The sequence below is a fragment of the Rhodnius prolixus genome, unplaced genomic scaffold (genome assembly GCF_049639745.1).
Source record: "Rhodnius prolixus isolate KJV_2025 unplaced genomic scaffold, Rpr scaffold_1, whole genome shotgun sequence".
Classification (NCBI taxonomy): domain Eukaryota; kingdom Metazoa; phylum Arthropoda; class Insecta; order Hemiptera; family Reduviidae; genus Rhodnius; species Rhodnius prolixus.
In genome coordinates this window covers 36,202,368-36,223,039 of record NW_027411581.1, presented here as the reverse complement: position 1 = coordinate 36,223,039, position 20,672 = coordinate 36,202,368, and the positions used below count along the sequence as shown (strand labels likewise).

The 20,672-nt window shown below is 37.2% G+C and overlaps 1 protein-coding gene and 1 long non-coding RNA gene across 3 annotated transcripts in view; both read left to right on the top strand.

Annotated features, from left to right (window-relative positions):
• Nucleotides 1–414: 414 nt before the first annotated feature.
• On the top strand, nt 415–5,971 carry LOC141448318 (uncharacterized). The gene is made up of 4 exons (XR_012454962.1): nt 415–540; nt 2,243–2,272; nt 4,014–4,058; nt 4,332–5,971. It is a non-coding gene; the product is annotated as an uncharacterized lncRNA (long non-coding RNA).
• A 1,055-nt stretch (nt 5,972–7,026) lies between these two features.
• The window catches only part of Ctl2 (Choline transporter-like 2), a 73,373-nt gene continuing 59,727 nt past the window's right edge, over nt 7,027–20,672 (top strand). For both annotated transcript variants that reach the window (XM_074116442.1, XM_074116424.1), the window contains exon 1: nt 7,027–7,182. The gene's annotated coding sequence lies outside the window, so the exon portion shown is untranslated. The remainder of the gene's footprint in view (nt 7,183–20,672) is intronic.

The window sequence follows — 20,672 nt, the reverse complement described above, 5'->3', positions numbered from 1 at the left end:
TTGAGGGTGAGAAGTAAAAAATGTTCTTTTCGGAAAGCTCAGACTTTCCGACATTTATAGAAGGCTTTTTCTTTAAGAAGAGCAGAGAAAATGGTTCCGATGTGACTTGGAATCAATTCAGTTAGTACTCTCAGAGAATCAAATAAAAGTCTACATTTCTTTCTTAAAATCTGTTTAAACAGGTCGCTAGAAGAAGACAAAATGTTGAAAATGTAATTAAGACATTCTTATACAGTGTAAACGATCATTGTTTCAGCTTATATCTTATTTCTGTTATAACACTAATAAAATTTAAATTTTAAATTTATTTTTATGCAGTTAGTCAAGAAAATTTTATCGTATCAAACACGACCTTATTTAGAAAGTAGGTCAGAAGTTAGGGAGTAGATCTCTGCAGAGATACTATTTGGAAAAAATCAATGTAGAACACCGTCCAGTGCCAGGCAATGATTTACTTAGTTTTAGATATTTTGTAGCATTACAGGAAGGTGTGATCCGACTGTAGTGAATATTATATATCCAGTGGATTAAAAATGATTAGTAAGTAATTATTGTAATATGAAACCTGTCTCAATGATTTTTTGCTCCCAATACGCTTATTCATTTTATTTTTCTAATTCCGTCCGACTTCTGATTTTCATCCATCATTAGAAAATGAATGAATAATAATTTAAAAAAAGAAGATATTAGTCAGCACTGCAGATTCCACCATATTTTGCAATCCACCTGTTTATTGCAGATGGTAAAACAATCCCCCGTGAGAAAGAAATTATAGGCTTTTATGCTATTTAAGGTTTTTTACCAGTGCATCCTTAACAAATATCAGCAATCACTCACTGACACTCACTTCGTCAGAACCATCCCTTGCAATTAGCCATAAGCAGATTCAACTTGTATACGTGTATAGAAAATGTTTAGGAATATTTTTTATTTTTAGGCAATCCTGCTTTCGAAAATTTTTTCTTCTAACCAACAATTCAACATTATTTTTATATATGTATAATCTAGCAACATTTATACAATTAAATAAATGGATTATGCACTTATGAATTTTGTTTGCTTGATTGGCGTGACTGGTGAAGCAATTTGATGATAATACTCCTAAATCGGTTATGGCATCATTCGTTCTCCAATTCCTGGGCTTTCTTTTTCCATTCCTGTTTGACAGCGAAGATATGCATCGGTGCTGTGCTAGTGTGGCAGAACGTTCTGTATTTGGTTTTAATTATGTCGTTCAAGTATGTTATGAGTAAGGTGAGGTTTGAGGCGTAAAACGGTCGTAGTAATTTAAATTAAAACGTTTATTTTCTGCACAGATTTGAAGTTTTGGAAGAACCCCTCAGCCGTCTAGTTATATAGGTCCAATAGTCAAGTATATCAGTATTATGTTATGAAGTATGTCATTGCGCTTTAATCGTCTGAAGTGTTGAAACCTGCTGTATAGTCTTTAATATGTGGCGAGGGTTCAAGGTTAGTTGACGGTCTAATTAAAGTCCGAGGTAGCATGAAACCATTTACTTAGAGGTTGATATTTGGTTGAAGTAGGCTGTCGAGAATGGTGAGTACAACATCTGAGTGGAAATTGAACAATTATTTTTATTCTCTATTTTATTAGCACCATTGACAAATATCGTTAAGTTATCGTAGGCGTTATAATGTGTATGTCTTGAAAGAACAGTAGATCGTCTACAAATGTCGTTATTTGGTTTTATCTTAAAATAGTTGTAGGTCAGAGTGTATAGTCTTGATCTTAATTTTTCAAATAGTTTGCCCGAATGGAAAATACACTAATTGGACGATAGGAGAATGATAGTAGTTTAGGTTTTCCGTATTTATGAAACTACATTATAACTGCAAATTTCCAAACTATTGGGAAGGAAGCGATTCGTTAAGATTGCATTGAAATGGTAGTTGAAATAAATAATGCTTTGCGTAGTAAATGGCGTAGTAAATAAGATCGAACTCCGGAGATAATTTAACAAATCTTTGAATATGTTTTGTAAAACTTATTAGACATTATTTTAAAAACAACAGTTTTGGTCGTTCATTTTAATGATTGTTAAAGGTATAAACAAATGCCTTTGCAAAAGCTGAACCATTATATGCATTTTATCTGAATCTTCACGTAATATGCACACTATAATAATCAATGCAGTAACCATAAGGCACTTAAATTAATTTTATTCAACTTGTACATTGTGATAAACAATAGTTAGCTGTTATTTTTGTTTTCTTTTTTCAGGATTGAAATGTAATATTCAGGACATTATTTGTAAGTTCTCATTTTAATATCGTATCTTTTTGAATTCCTACTTAGCTTATTCAAAATTATGTTTTTCTTAGAACAAACACTACAATTAGTTTTTATTAGGCAACAAAAAAATCTTGTGAATTTCAGAGATTGGCTCCAAGAATTATTTTTGCGCCTAGAAAGTTAAATTATCGGTAGATCACACATTTGTCAAAATTGAGGATTTGACCATTGTCAAATTTAAATTCAGCACATCTCCATTTCTTACTGGTTTGGGTGTCCCACGGGGGGCACCTGGGTAGTTTGCTTTATAATTTTAATGAATGACATGGTTGATTTAAGAGAAGACTTGTCTAAAATTATATCTCTTTGTTGATTAATTAAAAATAAACTTAACAATTTCCTCGTTAAAAGATTCACTATAACTGCAATTCTGTTTAAATGATTTTTTTATGTGGTTTAAAAAAATAAAAACATATTTAACATAGAAAAATGTAAAACAGAAGAAAAAAAAACCTGCACAGCACGCTTATATAACGCTATATAACTTCAATCCTCACTCTAATTCAATTTCTTTTTTTATTTAATTTATTTATCCCAGCATACTGCCCAGTTCTTTAGTCCTCAAACAAAGATATTCACGTAAGAAGTCTAAAAAGTCCAGATCCGCTTCTTTAAAAATCATTTAATCATCCGACAAGCCTAAATACCATCAATTACTAATAGCGCTTCACCTCCAACCACTTAAATCTCCTTACGTTCTCAAGACTTCCTTTTAACTGATGAACTGATACTTTTTCCATTAGATGTCCTGACTTGATCCTCTTCCATCACACTTGACTACACCAAACTCAAATTTGCAATATCTGCTTACGACATGGATTATTTCAAATGGAAACCTTTACTACGATACGATCAACCAACTTCTAAACTGACATTTTTTTACTCGACATACCCACTCAATCTACTGGGACTAAACGACCGATAGTTCCAGGTAGAGCAGGATATGACGTTTTCCTACATTTTCTAATTTCAGGTTGCTTTCCTTGCAGGTTTCCGCAAGGCTATCCTTGGTAACTTAGGCCTACTCCTCTGCAATGTATATGTATAAATAGCCGATATTGTTCTAAAGGTCTGCACTGCTTCTTTTTTTTTTTTTAAGCAGAGGTTTCTAAGCCCTTTGCCTTAGGCCTGCATAAATTCTGAAGTCTTGTGACAGCACTTTCACCTGGTACCTTGGATTTTTCCGCACCATATATATATCTGTACCTCGGAGGGAAAAGGCACCATGTCACAAAAAGTAAATTTTACAGGGGAGCCAAATGAAGATATTTTTCCAAATTCATTTTTTGTTCCACTTTTCCGGTTATACTCTTTCCTGTACTTCTCACCGTAATTATTACATTAGGTACGGCCACTTTAACTCCCATATTTTAAAATATTTTACTTTCATCTCCATTGTGAAAAAATTTATGCCCATGTAGTGCCTTTTACCCTTGAGTAATGAAGTATCATAGCGCTTTTTAAAAATACATAAATCGCTTAATAGTAAACATAGGTCATAGTGCTTTACACCTGTAGAAAGAGCAACAAAAAATTTGTAAAATGATGCCAAAATCTGAAAATCGAAAAAAATGGACATGGTGCCTTTTCCCTCCGAGGTACAGATATATTAGCCTGCTTAACTTATATGGAACATGCCTTAAATCGGCTAGCACTTCTTGTCAAATCACACTGTAGTATTATTGTTTAAAATCCACAGACAAGTGATTTAGATCCACGTTAAATTCGGAAGACTTCTTCTAAAGTAAGTGAAATCTACAGTTTCAATAACCTAAGTATATATAATTTTAATGTGAATTAAATAAGTAAAATTCCAAATTTGAAGGCAATTTATGGAGCTGAAAATCTGTTCTGAATAAATTTTGCTATTTTTAGCAATTTTTTTTCTCCCAAAATAGTTAAAATTAAATTTTAGAACAAACTGTAGCAACAGAAAGTATTTTTGTATCAGATGATGTCACCATTTTTAACATAATTTACATTATTTCATTTGAATTTGGAAAATGGACTTTCAAAGGATATATTGAGTGGACTCAGGAGAAATAAAGACGTCTTGCTTCTTCAACAGTAGCATTTGCGGTATGCAGTAAAAACATTTGCCGCAAAACAAATGAACATGATAAAGTTGTGGTCAACTATCCTTTTAGTCAGATCAGGGATCGTCAAAGTGGTCGTTCCAATCTAAGAAGTCGATTAGGGGTCATGAATACCAGTGCTATTCAATCGCATATTTATTGACAGTAACGCAGTTATCTACTATTTTCGTTTGGAATTGCTTCAGTCATGTAAACCGTATTTCTACTTTAATAAAGCAGAGAAATAAATTGAATCTGAAGCTCCTAGGCGATTTTAGACTGAAACTAACAAATTTCGAATCAAACTATTTTAATCTTGACAAGCGTTATCAAGCACATTCTTCTCATTGATTTTTGTAAAAATTTGATTTTGTTAAAATAAATAAATCATTTAAGAAACACAAAAGTTTGTTTTTTCATTCTTTTTTATTTATTTATTTTATAGAGGGGGTCGGTGAGAGAATTAGAAAATTTGTAGGGGTCGATGATCAAAAACGTTTGGCGGCCCTTGAGTTAGACTCACCATGAGTCCAGTTTTGAAGGTACAACTCCCGGCCAGTGTCCAGTTATTTGTCATATTAAAAGTAGAAATGAATTAACGTAAAAAAGAAGAAGTCATGTTTGTGATAAACATATCAATTTTTTATTAACTACATTCACATTTAAAGAAGGCAATTCACATTAATTATTCAGGCAATATTAAAAATGGCACAAAAAGAAAGCAAACAATCAGAACTATCAATGGCTACTGATTAAATTTATAAGTATGCCAAAGTAGGTAAAGGTTTCAACCAGATTGCTTTCTTTCCGAGTCGGTGTTGATGACTGTAGGTTCTTTAGAAAGATATGTGTTGTCCTATCTAAGTCGTTTAATATGTATGCATCCAGCCTCTCTATTGGATAGCGATGCCCCCAAGGCGATACGCAGTACTTTATGTGCAGCTTGCTCGTTGCAATCTTATTTGCCACCGTGCATACAAGACAAGCGAAAGTAATAAATGACTGTATAAAGATGCATTAAGGTGAGATTTCAGAGTTGTACTTAGTGAATAAGAGAATAGAGCTGCTGCGAGTTTTGTAGGCCTGCCTTAATTTTACTGTACTGTTTGGAGTCCAGATTAGTCTTGGGACAAGTTTAAGAATAACGAAAAATTTTAATTGCAAAATTCGTGCTTATTGCTAATCAGACAGCGTTTATGGGCTTTTCTACAATGTGTACGGCTTGCTCAAGATTCTGACAGGTTTCTCTTGTACAAAGAACTCAATTATAATGTTAAACTTTTCTGTCTTGAGGCAGAGTGCCATTTAGCTCTTAATCTGAATGATTTGAAATGGTTGTTTAAGCTCAGATGTGAGCTCTTACATAATTTCATGCCATGGCTTGACCGTCCTAATTCTACCTGCCCTCTATGTGACCCGATTGTGAGGGAGGATTTGTATCATTTTTTGTGCGGGTGTACTGCCCTTAGTGAACTGCGGGAGCGGTACGTAGGCTTTAGCCCTTTTCCTACATCAGCGCTGATACCCTTTCTAAACGCTTCTTCTGAGAAACATTGCAAACGTTTAATAGACTTAGCGTGACATGCTTAGCATTATCGCCGTCGTGTGATTTGACCATCATAGTCTTATTGCCTTCATTGCCTTGCGTGAATTTCTTTCAAATATATTAATTACAATAGTTATATTAAATTCTTTATATTTTAATTTTTGCCACCTTGTAGGCACTTCTCAGTTTTCTCATTTTCTATTCTATTTATGTCTGTATTTTTCTTTTCTTTTTTCAAATTATGTCTAATTTTCTTGTATATTCTTCAGTTTATTTTTCTTTACTTTTTCAGAGTATTATAATTTTCTTTTATTTTCTATTCTATTTATTAATGTATGTATTTTTCTTTTCTTTTTTTCAAAGTACGTACAATTTTCTTTAGATTAGCAGGGATCAGTTATTCTGTTTTTATTTCTTTTTCATTTAATTTTATTTTTTTATGCTGTTAATTTTTATTATAATTATTATTTATTTGATTTTTCTGTCTAATTTAATTTTTGTACTGTGTGTTATGTAGTGCTTATTTTGTTATATTAATTTTACAAAAAAAAATCTTTTTTACAAATAAAACATTATTATTATTATGGGCTTTTAATAAGCAGGAATATTGCGCAGAAGGCATTTCATTCTGTATCGAAAAAAAAAATTCTCGAAATTGGCTCTCTAGAGAAAAAAAAAAAAATGGAAAATTTACTTTTAATACAAATTTTATGTTTCAAGAAAATTTGATTTTGTAAATTGTGATAAGTTCATATCAGATTTTTTAAAAATTAAGTATTAAAACAAAGGAGTGGGTAAGCAGGAAATTATGAATTATTAAATGTTTAAAATTGTTTTGATACATGCACGACCTAGACTTTGACAAACAAATCGATGAAATATTCACAAATAAGGTTTTAAATCGGTCAAGTACACATTATTGATAATGCAATATTCACAGAATAACACAGATATACGGAATCGTAGGCTCTCTAACAGCTGTCTTGTAAATGTTCATTAATTTGCAGATACCACACAGTGTGCCAGTTTGTGTAACGCGTAGTGTTACCTCCCTCCCAAACTATTCACTTGGCGAGGACAACTATGTGAACAGGTATAAGAGAGCTACGGTGGGGGTAATCTTGTGTATCGGAGAAGACGAGCTAGCCTGACCAGTGCAGTGCTACAACTGTTTTCAGTAGTGATATAGTTGTGTATAGTTTGGTAGAGGTGGTTCATTCATGTTTACAATTTGTACACAGAACATGGTGAGTACATTAGTATTCTGATGTCTGTTCTTAATTAGTCCCAATTATCGCTCTCTTATATCATTCTTCCGTTCTATATTGTTGTCAAGAAGAATTATTATTCAGATATGTTAGAATTAGTTGTTATTATGTTCATATCTAATTTGATTGGCCTTTGTTTTGTTTTGTTTTTTCTATTTTATAAGTCTTGGAGGTTTTAAAATCTCACCACTGAGAGAACCCAAATTTTTAATTTAATGGTTAAATAAGTTAGGAATAATCTCTTGAAAATCTTTTGTTATCAAAGGTTTATTTTCAATGCAAAAAAAAATCACAACTCTACTGTTAGCACTTTCATGACCTTCTTATATCGCAGTTAACGTTATTAACTTATCGTAAAACTTAAATGTTTTAAAAATCTACTTGTTTCTCAAAGCATGTAGGACAATGGTCTTATCGAAGAAACGAAACGTCACACCTTCAATCAGAGCCCTCCTGGGAAAAAGGTCCCAAAGTGATGGGCCTAAAGTGCGATTTTTTTGGGGGGGGATTTTCATTTTCAATGAACATTCAAAATCGAAAAGCTGTACGATTGCAATGCTTCTCTCTCTCTCTAAAAAAAAAAAAAAAATTGGTTATGTTAGAAGGATTTTTGATGTTCAAAATTGTGTTGAATAATCCTTACATTTTGCCTGCCCAAAGTCAACTTCCTAAATAAACAATCTGGTTCGGGAGTTACGGCAATTTTACGAATGTTCGAAAATGTTGAAGCCTTGGAAGTTTTGTTGTTACCTTTTAACACATTTTTACAAGTATCTCTCTTATCGCAAAGATAGCAATATGTTTATAGTATTTTTCGATCTGTTCAGTAGATAACAGAAAATGTTTTTTTTTTTTTTTGCAGGACTATTTCATAAAACTTCCATATTTAGGCCTTCGCCTCAATGCCTCTTAGAATTATGGGCTGATAAGATGATCGGTATTATATCAGCTGATTGATTATAATTCTAAATAATATTTGAAGTTTATCGTGGATATGCAGTAATTAATAAGAATTTGTTCAATATTGTAGCGTGTTTTACAACTAGTTTGTAAGTGGTTTCGTTTTGATAAAACTAGTTCAATTAAACTGAATTTATTACTTCAACTATTTTACAGCTGCCATTATTTAGTTTGTTTACCACATTTTACAATGTTGTGAGACTCTTGAGAGAAGCCTACCCCTATTGTTTATCAAAACTTTCCAAAACTGATTTCTCCTGCAAAAAAATATTCACATACATCATGTTCATTAAAATATATTCCTCTTTATTCAGATAAATAGGAAGTTTTTGTGAAAAATCGTAGGACCCCCATTTTCGAGAAAATAAAAAAAAAAGTGAAAAATTCTTTCAATAAAATATTTCTGGTTGAGCGATTTTTTCCAAATTTGGAATTTTACTTATTACTATAATTATTTTTAAGGGTGGCGGTGTAGTCAGTTTCACTCAAATAGCTCATTTGAGGAAAGTCTTCAACATTTATTTAAAGTGAATTTATCTAATTTTTTTTGGATATTTTTTTGTTTTTGGTATAAAAATTATACATCTAAGTTTAGGCAATTAGTAAATTTAAGGAAAATCATAGCAGCCGTTTTCGAGAAATACCGTAGTAATCGTTTCATTAAAGCGATACTTCCGCTTAATCGATTTCATCTAAAAGATAATTGCTAAACCAATCAAAATACCAAATTTGAAGTTCCTGCGATATTGATTAATATCACTTTTTGTACGAAGAAGGCCTCAGAAAAGATATTTCAGTTGAAAATTTAGAAAAACATGGAAAGAAAATCAGAGTTTCTTGAATACTCTATTGAAGACCAAAAAGTCACCTTGAGACTTAACATTCGTAAAAAATTAGAAGAAATTACAATCTTTTATCTTATCCTTCGATCTTAAAGTTTGTAATGAACTAGCCGTTTTGGTTTTTATTTACTTCAATAATCTTTATTTATTAATTAAGTAAAAGGTTCATTGCAACTAATTTCGAGATTTATTTCTCTCTATGAGTTAGGCGAAAAGGAAAAAAATAATTTTAGAGTAATGGCTTTCTTGGAAAATTACTGGTTCAGTTTTAATAACAACACCGGATGTTACACTAATGCTGTGAAATTAGGTCAACAGTACAAAATAGCGCCATAAAAAATATAATCATATTCGTATTTAAATATTGAAATACTAATTTTTAAATAAATTATAAATTTAATAAAGTTTAGGAGCAAGACTATTATTATTCGACTAACTACAATCTAGAGAAATTTTGAACTACACTTTCACTTTAAAGTTTCCCGGATCTAAACTCTTGCGCATTCTAAGCAACAGGTCCAACAATTTTAATTTCTTGCAACATTTACATCATATTTCCACTTTTAAATCATTGCACATCTTTCTAGTTCGTTGATTAGTGGATTATTACTACCCTTCCGCAATTCTACGTAATATATAAATGAAGGATTTGTACTTAACACTAGTTGTGTGATATCTAAATTTTATAATTTTTTTTATCATAAAAAGTCTAACCAAAAAGACTGAAGCTCCATCTTTTGGGCACCACAACAATTGCCTAGGTAGTGGTGGAACAGGTGACTCACCATTCCTCGCGGAATCTAATCTAATCTCAAGTGTTAGGCCATTTAATCTTGTTTAAACCCCAGAAATTCCTAAATAATGGATATAGTCAAAGTTTTAAATTAAATTTTTTACCACATATTATTAAAAAACATGATTGTTTCTTGCGGAGGAGAAATTGAACTACAGCCCTGGATGCGCTTATAGTCGTAGTAGTGTTATTATACTGTCTTAGCTGATATAATCTTCCTTACCCCTGTGGTTCCGGGGTTAGAATAGGACCACAGTGTCTCCCGCTTGACGTAAGAGGCGTCTAAAGGGGCAACTGTCCGTTGACCTGTTACCTCTATCCTTTGTGTCCGCTCCCGTTCCTTTCCAGTTTCCTCTTATCCATTGGTTCCCATCAAAGATTTCCTATTTCGGTCCGCGCCTGCTTGCCGGAGCGCCCCCGCGCCGGCGGCTCCCTTCGTGGGGCGGGCCTTCCACCGGAGGGTACATCTTAAATCTGGGTTTCTTGCGCTCCCCAGGCCGCCGGATAGTACAGTGGCCCGGGTCGGATTAGCCATCACGACCTGGCTGCCACACCAGCCGGTGTATAATCTCGTCTGCAGCGGTAGTTCCGGTTGGCGACCGGGTAGGGGCCTGCCGTTGTGGGCGGGGGGCTCTGTTCGAGGCCACCGGTCGCGGGCGCGTCGCGCTTGGGGGGCCGCGGGTGCGGGGGTATGGCGCTCTTGGTTGGCTGGGTGTTGGCTCGGATAATTTTTCCTTTCCCTTAATTCCCTGTCCCAAAATATCCTGTAGGAGTTATTGAGTGAAGAAGAAGAAACTTTTATATAATGAAGAGTACAATTAAAAAAACTGTTCCTAAAGCGCAGGAAACAAATTGCGGGGGTTCCCTACCCCAAAAAAAGATGGTGAGCAACCCTGGTGTAGCAACCATGTCTGTGGGCGATACAAGCCCCTTTCAACGGAGTTCTAAATTGCGGAGAACCCCACCGGACATCACGCCATCTAAAGTCATGGTGGAATCAGAGGAGAAGTCATCCGACTCAAATGCTTCATCTAGTCCGTTGGAAAGGATATCAACCCGGCAGCGGTCAAAGTATGAATCACCCGTCATTTCTGGAGTTCTGGCAGGTGGACCGGTTGGATCACCGGAGCAAAAAGATATGGAGGACGCATGTAAGAGGGTGGACGAGGAGCTTGCCAGAATGCGGGAGGTTATTAAGAAAATGAAACTTGCGACCAGCCGGCAACGGAACATTAGTATGGATATTAAAGACGGACTGCTTGAAGTCGAAGAATCGGTGGAGGTGGTGCAATCACTGAGAAGTTTTTGGGGGTTAGCATTGCAGCGGTTGGTTCGACTGCAGGCTAGGGTTAGAGTAGATATCCCGAGGCAAGTGGAATTAGCGTCTGTCATGACTCAAATATCTCCACCCGCCGGGCATACTGTATTGGAAAAAAGGAAGGAAAAAGTATTGGAGGATAAGGTAGTAGAGGCGGCGGAGGACCTGACGCCTAATGAATGGACCGAGGTCCGACCTAGGATGATACGGGAACTCCAGAGACAGAAGAAAAAGCAGGAAGTCGCGACAACCAGCAAACAAGAGATGGTCGCAAAAACTGACAAGAAGAAGAGAAAGATGAAAAAGAAGAAGAAACAGCCGAAGACCCGCCCAGACGCTGTGCTGATTAAGCCAGCGGAAGGGAGATCGTATGCCGAGGTCCTCAGAGAAATTAGAGAAAAGGTTAAACCGGAAGATACAGGGACCGAGGTGAACTGCATTAGGCAAACTAGAGCGGGAGACATCTTGGTTGAATTAGGTAGCAGAACTAAGGACAGAGCTGCGTTCGAGGCGGCCCTTAACACTGTCCTAAAAGACACAGCGATTACGCGGCAGCTTGAACCTAAGAGTACAGTTGAGATCAGGGACCTGGACTCTCTTGCGGAAGAAGGTGAAATCAAAGAAGCAATTGAGCGACAACTGGGCACGACTGGCGGGGATATAAGGATCCACCTTACAAAGGCCGATGCGCGAGGGCTTAAAGTAGCGATCGTGCAGCTGAGCATGAAAGGAGCCAGTGATCTCGTGAAGGAAGGGTTTGTTAGAGTAGGATGGGTACGCTGTCGAGTCAGACTGAGAGTCGCAGTTCCAAAGTGTTTCAAGTGCCTGGCATATGGACATATGTCAGGAGTGTGCAAAGGCCCAGACCGCAGCAAGCTTTGCTATAAGTGCGGTGAGCAGGGGCATTTAGCTGTAACCTGTACAGCGGAAGGTTGCTGCATGTTATGCCGTGATAGGGAAATCGCCTTGGATGCATGTCGGCACCTCCCGGGAGCAGGAGGATGTGTGGTGTTTCGGGAAGCGCTAGAGCAGGCTAGGAAGAGGTTAAAGGCCTGATGAGGATTCTTCAGGGGAATCTACATAGGAGCAGGCTAGCAGATTCTCTGCTGGACCAGCTAGTAGTTGAGAAGAGGTCCGATCTGATGCTTTTGTGTGAGCAATATCGTGAGCGGCACCCCCGCAACTGGTTCAGTGATCTACTGGGGACATCAGCAGTCTGGATTCCGGATCTGGTTAAGGTTCCTGTGGATTTCTACGAGCGGAAAAATGGCTATGTTTGGATTAGAAGCAAGGGTGTTAATTATATTAGCTGCTATTTCACCCCCAACGAAGGTATCCAAGAGTTTAGATCCAAGCTTAATGCATTGGAGGATGATATCCTGAGGATGACAGGTAGGATCCTAGTTGTAGGAGATGTTAATGCGAAGGCAGTGGAATGGGGCATGCCTGTGACAGACATGAGAGGCAGGCACATTCTAGAGATGGCAGCTAGAACAGGGCTTACTGTTCTAAACGAGGGGGAAGTTTCTACCTTCCGGAGACCGGGGTATGGCGAAACGATCCCAGATATTTCCTTAGCATCTGAAGGTCTTGCGCCGCGAATTGAAGGATGGAGAGTAATAGAGGAGTTCACTGGAAGTGATCACCAATATATAACATTCGAGATAGTGGAGAATACAAATTTGAATAGGGCAAGAAACAACATGATCCATAAAAGTTGGAACTTGGATAAGTTAAACGAGGATGTTTTCAAGGAGGTTATTAAATGCGGAGCTGCGCAAGTCGGAAATGTGGTGACTGAGGGGAAAGTAGGTGCTGAGGCGGTAGTTACAGCTACGATGACGCTCATCACGGAGGCATGCCAACAATCCATGCCGCGGAGGGCGGTCTGGCAGGGCAGGCGACCAGTATATTGGTGGACGTCCCACATTGCTGACCTGCGAAGGGAGTGTATAAGAAAGAGGAGAAGAGCCCAGCGGGCGGGGCGAAGACCTGAGGCGGCCAACCGCTCCCTAGAATATAAGGCGGCAAAGCGGAAATTTCGTAAGGCAATTTTTCAGAGCAAGACGCGTTGTTGGGAAGCTCTTAAAGATGACGTAGACCGGGATCCATGGGGCCTGGGATACAAAATAGTCATGCAGAAGATAACAGGTTTTAAGAAACAAGTCGTTATGAATGTAAGGACTATGGACAACATAGTGTCGGCTCTCTTTCCGCTGCATCCACCTAGAGCAGCTAGAGCTTTTGACCAAATAGAGAATTTCGCCCTATTTACGAGCGAAGAAATGGAAGAGGCAGTATCCACGTTAAAGCGTAGGAAGGCTCCGGGACCAGATGGGATTCCGAACGAGGTTCTCCAAAGGATAGCTGTTCAAAAGCCACAATTGTTGCTGAGGATGTACAACGCCTGCTTGAAAGCCGGTGTCTTTAGCAATAGATGGAAAGTGGCTCGCTTAGTGCTTATTAGTAAGGGAAAAGGGGACTTGCTTCCGTCATCTTTTCGCCCCCTTTGCATGCTTGACACAGTCGGGAAGTTATATGAAAAACTTCTTCGGAAGAGAGTGTTGGACGGAATTAGGGCTGCAGGCGATCTGTCGACTAGGCAGTTCGGGTTTAGGACCGGACGGTCTGTGATAAACGCAGTGGAAGAAGTCATAAAAGCAGTAACAAGGGCGGAAGAACATAACCAGCATTCAAGAAGGATTGTGCTTTTGGTCACTCTAGACGTTAAGAATGCGTTTAACTCACTGAGGTGGTCAGACGCGCTGCAGGCGCTGGAGGCGAACTTTCAGATCCCACACTATTTGTTGAGAGTAATTAGCGACTACTTCAACAATAGGGTGCTCAGCTATTGCACGGAGGAGGGACCAAGGACACGATCGATTACTGCTGGAGTGGCACAAGGATCAATATTAGGCCCAGATCTTTGGAATGTGACCTATGATAGCCTTTTGCGACTGGAACTACCAGAAGAAGCAATGTTGATTGGCTATGCTGATGACGTAGCGGCGCTTATTGCTGCGCGGGACGTGAAGAAGGCGCAGTTGAAGCTTAATCAAGTGATGCGGAAGGTTAACCAGTGGATGACCGTACACGGATTATCGCTAGCTCTCCCCAAAACAGAGGTTGTCATGTTGACAAAAAAACGAATAAACCGGCATATCCCGTGGAACGTTGGCGAAGAAGAAGTTGTTTCGGTGGAAGCCGTGAAATACTTGGGCATCACAATTGATGCGAAGTTGAGCTTCGGGAGACATTTACAGGAGGCGGCGGATAAGGCAGGAGAGAATGTCGCCAGACTTACAAGGCTTATGAGCAATGTAGGAGGTCCCAAAGCCAGTACGCGCAGGGTGCTTATGAGTGTCGCCCACTCAGTCCTGTTGTATGGGGCTGAAATATGGTCAGAGGCACTCAGAAAAGAAGTTTATAGAAAGAGACTGGCACGGGTGCAGAGGCTGGGTGCCCTACGGATAGCCTCGGCATACCGGACTGTTTCGGAGCCAGCGGTCCTGGTCATAGCGGGAGTTATCCCAATTGCACTTCTGGCCGATGAAAGAAGGAGAGTTTACGCTAGAAGGCTCGAAATGGATAAAGTAGCGGTCTCCAGGGAGGAGCGTGCATACACGGTGTTGGAATGGCAGTCTTCTTGGGAGGAGGAGTCAAGAGGTAGATGGACGGCCAGCCTTATCTCAGATGTTGGTTCATGGATAGGGAGGTCCTTTGGCGAAGTGGATTACTTCGTTACCCAATTCCTTAGTGGTCACGGGTATTTCTGTGAGTTCCTAAGGAAGATAGGGAAGAGGACCAGTGGTGAGTGCGGCTATTGTCCGGGAATGCTAGACGATGCCCACCACACCTTTTTTGTGTGTAAGAGGTGGGGTTGCCTCAGGAGAGACTTGGAGCAATATGTCGGGCATATTACCCCAGCGGGGATAATACCGACTATGCTCACTAGTAGGCGGCAGTGGGCATGTGTGGCACGCTTCATTAGGGAGGTGTTAAGTGCAAAACAAAGGGAGCTGGTTGAGTTTGGAGGGAGGACCCCTTGATTGGGGATAGAATAGGGGCCTAGCCTGATGTAGTGCTACACAAGCGAATCCAGGCTAGGCCTGGTGCCGGGGTAGGTGTTTTAGCCGGTAGGCTGCCTTGGCGGGAGTCCGGCACGTATGTGCGTTAGAAGCATTTTACCTACCCACAAAATAAAAAAAAAAAAAACAGAATTATTTGTATCGATTATTTTTAGGTTTAAATTTGTATGGTACGTGTATCAATAAACTTTGCTGGCATACCTGCAATCTCACTAAGGGAAATACACAGATATACTGTTATTTTTATGTAGAGAGAGATTACAGAATTTACTTTCATTGTACTTTTTCGATATTTATTTATTATACAGTTGGTAACGTGTTGCAAAAACAATTATACAATTCAGCTCCGTTGAATTGTTCTTATGATTGAGAAATATCTGGTATTACGCCTTCTATATCGTAATAACAATTTTTTTTTTTTAATCACAAATAATTCTATAAATGGAATAATACTATTTTTATTACTTCAATTATTTTCATTTTCTGGGATGTAAAATAGAATTGGGATTTGTGAAGATTCTTCAAACCAGAAATTGCCTCACATATTCTGGAGAAATAGGTTCCGTAATGCTACTTTTAGAGATTAGAATTTGAGATTAGATCTGAGAAATTAGTCTTTAGAAATGGCACAATATTGAAAATTTAATGTATTTTTTTTTAAATACTGACCAATTGAGAGATTGAGCCGTATTTGTATTTTTCAGAAGGAAGTAATTGTCTTTTGGAAGAAGAGAAATAATTTGAGAAATGGAGTGAATCAATCTCTGTAAGGCAGTGGTTTTGAAACTTTCTGTATTGTCCCACTCCTTTCTTGTTTATTTTTTATCGCAGTAATTTTATACGTACTCATAGTTACATTAAATAAAAATAAAAAGCAGCACTAACATACTTAAAGGTGGCATGAATTGCTATTATTGGTAGTTGTATAGACTGTCGCCTAACCTTTAGATGCTGCCAGGAGCTAGCTTACGAGTATATCAGCTAAGACAGATAAACACTTTGTAGATGGTTCCGTCACATTGCGGGATTTAGGTAAAAAAAACTGACAACGTTGGTCGCGTATTGAAAATGCTCAACTCCAGCCTCAATCGCATAGATCACTATCAGCACTAAGAGGATTGTCTCCGCCATTAGTAAGAAATGTTTCCTTAAGGAAATGGAAAGGCACTGCGAGATGCGCTGTCCTTGACTCCCATTGAACTTGCCAAGAACATAGCAGTAGCGAGTTTTAGGCTCATCAATGTTCATAACATAGAATTGGTACTAGATTATCTAGTAACGCTAGATTTGCCCGAATGTCGTGGTACAATATGGAGGATATGACAGCAGGACATTTCTGTAAATATCCGACGTTCATTATATTTAGCCTGACAACTGGTTGTGTTAAGCTGCACGTCTTGTTGGCGGAAATGCCTTACTGTTTAGGAGAGAGGGATAAATATTAATGGATCGCAAATCAGTGTTCTAAATCGTGTAAAGTTCTTAACAGAAAAATATAGTCTTTATTCATTATAGTGATTGCACTATAGTTAATTCAGACATGTCAATATACTCACTAATTTGGGTGAGTGTGGGTGTTGGTCTAGTGGTCAAGAGCGTGGCTTTGTAAGTGGGAGATCCCCAAAACGAATCCAGTGTATGACTTGTTTTTTTATTTCTTAGAAATAATTGTTTATAGTAAAGTATGAGCTTCCGCCATCGCCCACGATACCTACTGGCAGTTGGACGTTAAGCCCTGTCTGAAAAAATAGGCGATTACTTTACTTTTACCCACTAACTCTCTCATTTCTCAATATCCCTTGCTTATTTTATGGCCCATTAAAGTGATGCTGCAATGTTTTAGTACTATATCTTCATGTATGCCACATGAAAAGATAAGATTTCAGATTACTAATTTATACTGTAAGAATGTATAAATAACTTTATTGATGACTATATACAGGGTGTCCCAAGCTATATGGATAACGACTTTTTCTCGGAAACTAAGATAGCTAGAAAAAAACTAAAAAATACGTGTTCCCTTAGTTTTTTGTTAGGAATCCAAATTTAATTTGTAAATTTTTTTCGGTGCATTCAGAAGCGAGATACAGGCACCAACTTTATTTTTTCAAATGGGAAGGTGCGGTTTTTATTTCAGAAATAGATTCCTCTATTTTTTTAAAGAAAAATTTACTTGAACGGTTTTTTTCTGTGAGCGATATTTTACAAGTTATGAATGAAAACATGATTCTTATAAGAAATGCCAAAAAGATAATATTATAACGGTTTTTTGATAGAATAAGAAGAAAAGTACTATTTTATTATAAATTTTACTCCTCATTAATATTACAGATCATGCTCGAAATGGCCTCCACCATTACAGATGCATAGACATGCTCTTTCCTGCCAATTGCCCCTTACTGCCAAAGAAATAGATTCGGCTTTAACCGAGTTACAGGCATCTATTATTCTTCGCTTTAGCTCATCTACAGATGCCAACCCAGCTTGATTCTGATGCACCTACATTTAGAAATGCTTCTAGGTAAGCAGAAATAAGGAAAGAAAGAAAAAAGTTATGAATAATCACCTTGTTTTTCAGGTATCCCTAAAGGAAATAGTCCATAGGTGTCAAATCCGGTGAACGAAGTGGCCACTGAATCGCCCCCCGAGTTGATATAACACGCCAATCAAATAGCCTGTCGAGATATCTCTTTACATGCCTGATGGTGTTATATCAACTCGGGGGGCGATTCAGTGGCCACTTCGTTCACCGGATTTGACACCTATGGACTATTTCCTTTAGGGATACCTGAAAAACAAGGTGATTATTCATAACTTTTTTTCTTTCTTTCCTTATTTCTGCTTACCTAGAAGCATTTCTAAATCTAGGTGCATCAGAATCAAGCCGGGTTGGCATCTGTAGATGAACTAAAGCAGAGAATAATAGATGCCCGTAACTCGGTTAAAGCCGAATCTATTTCTTTGGCAGTAAGGGAAAATTGGCAGGAAAGAGCATGTCTATGCATCTCTAATGGTGGAGGCCAGTTCGAGCATGATCTATAATATTAATGAGGAGTAAAATTTATAATAAAATAGTACTTTTCTTCTTATTCTATCAAAAAACCGTTATAATATTATCATTTTGACATTTCTTATAAGAATCATGTTTTCATTCATAACTTCTGAAATATCGCTCACAGAAAAAAACCGTCCAAGTAAATTTTTCTTTAAAAAAATAGAGGAATCTATTTCTGAAATAAAAACCGCATCTTCCCATTTGAAAAAATGAAGTTGGTGCCTGTATCTCGCTTCTGGAAGCACCGAAAAAAATTTACAAATTAAATTTGGATTCCTAACAAAAAACTAAGGGAACACGTATTTTTTAGTTTTTTTCTAGCTATCTTAATTTCCGAGAAAAAGTCGTTATCCATATAGCTTGGGACACCCTGTATATGAAAAAAACCCTGATAATTCAAAAAGATTTTCATGTATAAAATAGTCAAAATTGAAGAATTGAGATAAAATGTAAATTGCGAGCAGGATATTGCGAAGAGCTACGCATTCATATAAGTAGTTGGGATTCTGAATGTCCTTGTTTTGTCTTTAACTGCTCGACTGTTCCTTTTAAATAGCGTCCATGGGTATAAATTATAATTGTGTCTAGTTAGAGATAAACTACCTTTTAGACTACCATTCCCATGTTTAAATTGTTTTTGTTGTTTATTAGAGCTGGAATAGAGTCGCCGTAACCAAAAATCTTTATCTCCACGTGTTGATTTATTTCAATAGTTTAATTGTTACTATTAGGTCAAGAATAAGAAAACAATGTACTTATTTCAGTGTGAATTGTAAGAGAAGGAGCGACAATAAGCGCAGATTTTAGTTTTTACGTTTTCCTGGACACTAATTCACGTTTTGAGGTCATCTTTTTAGAAAAAGTTTTCTTTGTGTATGTGTCTATGATGTAAAGCTCAGAGCACCGCCTTTAAAAGAACTCTTCAATGAAGCGCAATTTTAGATAAATGAACTTTGGTCCAATTAGTAAGACTTACTTTGCAGAAAAACCTATTTTTGCAGACGGGTTTTATTCCTTCAAATTTGGTGTCGCGTCGAAAATTTACTTTGATACAACCCATTTTATTTTATTTTGTCTTTTAGCTAATTAGTAATTTTTATTTTTATCATATAAACAAAAGTAGACATATACCTAATTGAACATCGCTAAAAAAGAATTATTCTGCTTAAAAGGAACTTCACGAACTGCTAAAATTATACTGTAGCGAAGTAAAAAGCCGGAAGTAAATAAAGAGGAAAGAATTGGGAAACAGAATTGACTTCCTATTGATGTGTTGTTTTGAATTTATAATGACATAATGGGTGTACTTTGATGTGCGGCCCATCTAAGCCTAAAAAATTGCAATCAACCATTCTTCATATCGATTTTTAGTCTTATTTATTTATAGACGTACCCAACTTAGATTGTTACAAGTAGGTATTCAAAAAAAAAACTTTATAAGCTTCTAATATTGATCTACCTTCATTTATTTTTGTTAATTTCTCTCTTTTGTTTCCTAAATTATTTAGAGGCTACTAGCAACTGAGGCTGATAATCTTTTTTGTGAAGCGCCCCAATCTGGTATTGGAAACTACAGTATGATGGCGGTACCTTCAACAAATAATTCCATTTTTTTAATCTCAACACACTGACGGCTTCCGGTTTGCCCTCATACAGACGCACACAGTTATCTCCAGCCGTGAGCTGTATAGGCACCTCTAAGCTAAGAGCAGCCAACTGGGCCCGAACCTGGGTAGAACTAACACGTTCTGAATCGCTCGTTCTGAATACTGGAACTAGTGCGTTCTAAATCGCTCCACTTTTTTCTACAATTACTCACAATGACGTGTTTAAGAATATTACATTTGTAATTTCTCTTACTAGTTAGGCGATCATGATAAATCATCAATATTCTCACCGGAAATAACATGGAGTTCAATTTATACAGGGTGTATGCGGATGAGTGGTCGAAACGTCGGGAGGTGATTCAGCAGCTCAAATGCAACAAAAAATATTCTCTTCACTTTGGCCCGATTCTCAATAGTGTCCAAGATATTTGCATTTTTAACTTTTCTGTCGATATTCGTGTTTTTCACCGTAAAAACGGCAGTAACTTTTCTATCTTTTATCCTACAACAAATCTGCGTCCATACGAAAGAGCTTTAAATTTCCTATAAATTTGCTTGGTACAGAGCCTCAAATGATTCTTATAACAATAAAAGTTTTACTTTAATGTCTAAAAAATTCGTTCTCGATGATTCAACTGCATTTTTTCAATTATTAATGAATCAAGGAGTCACATAATTTCAGAAAAAGTTACGCATTTATTGAGCTTCAAGACCATATGGATTTTTTTGGTTTTTAGAAAAACCCTACCCCGAACAGAGGGGTGTAAATGCAGAAAACTGGGATTTTGCTTAACTGAGTTTCACTA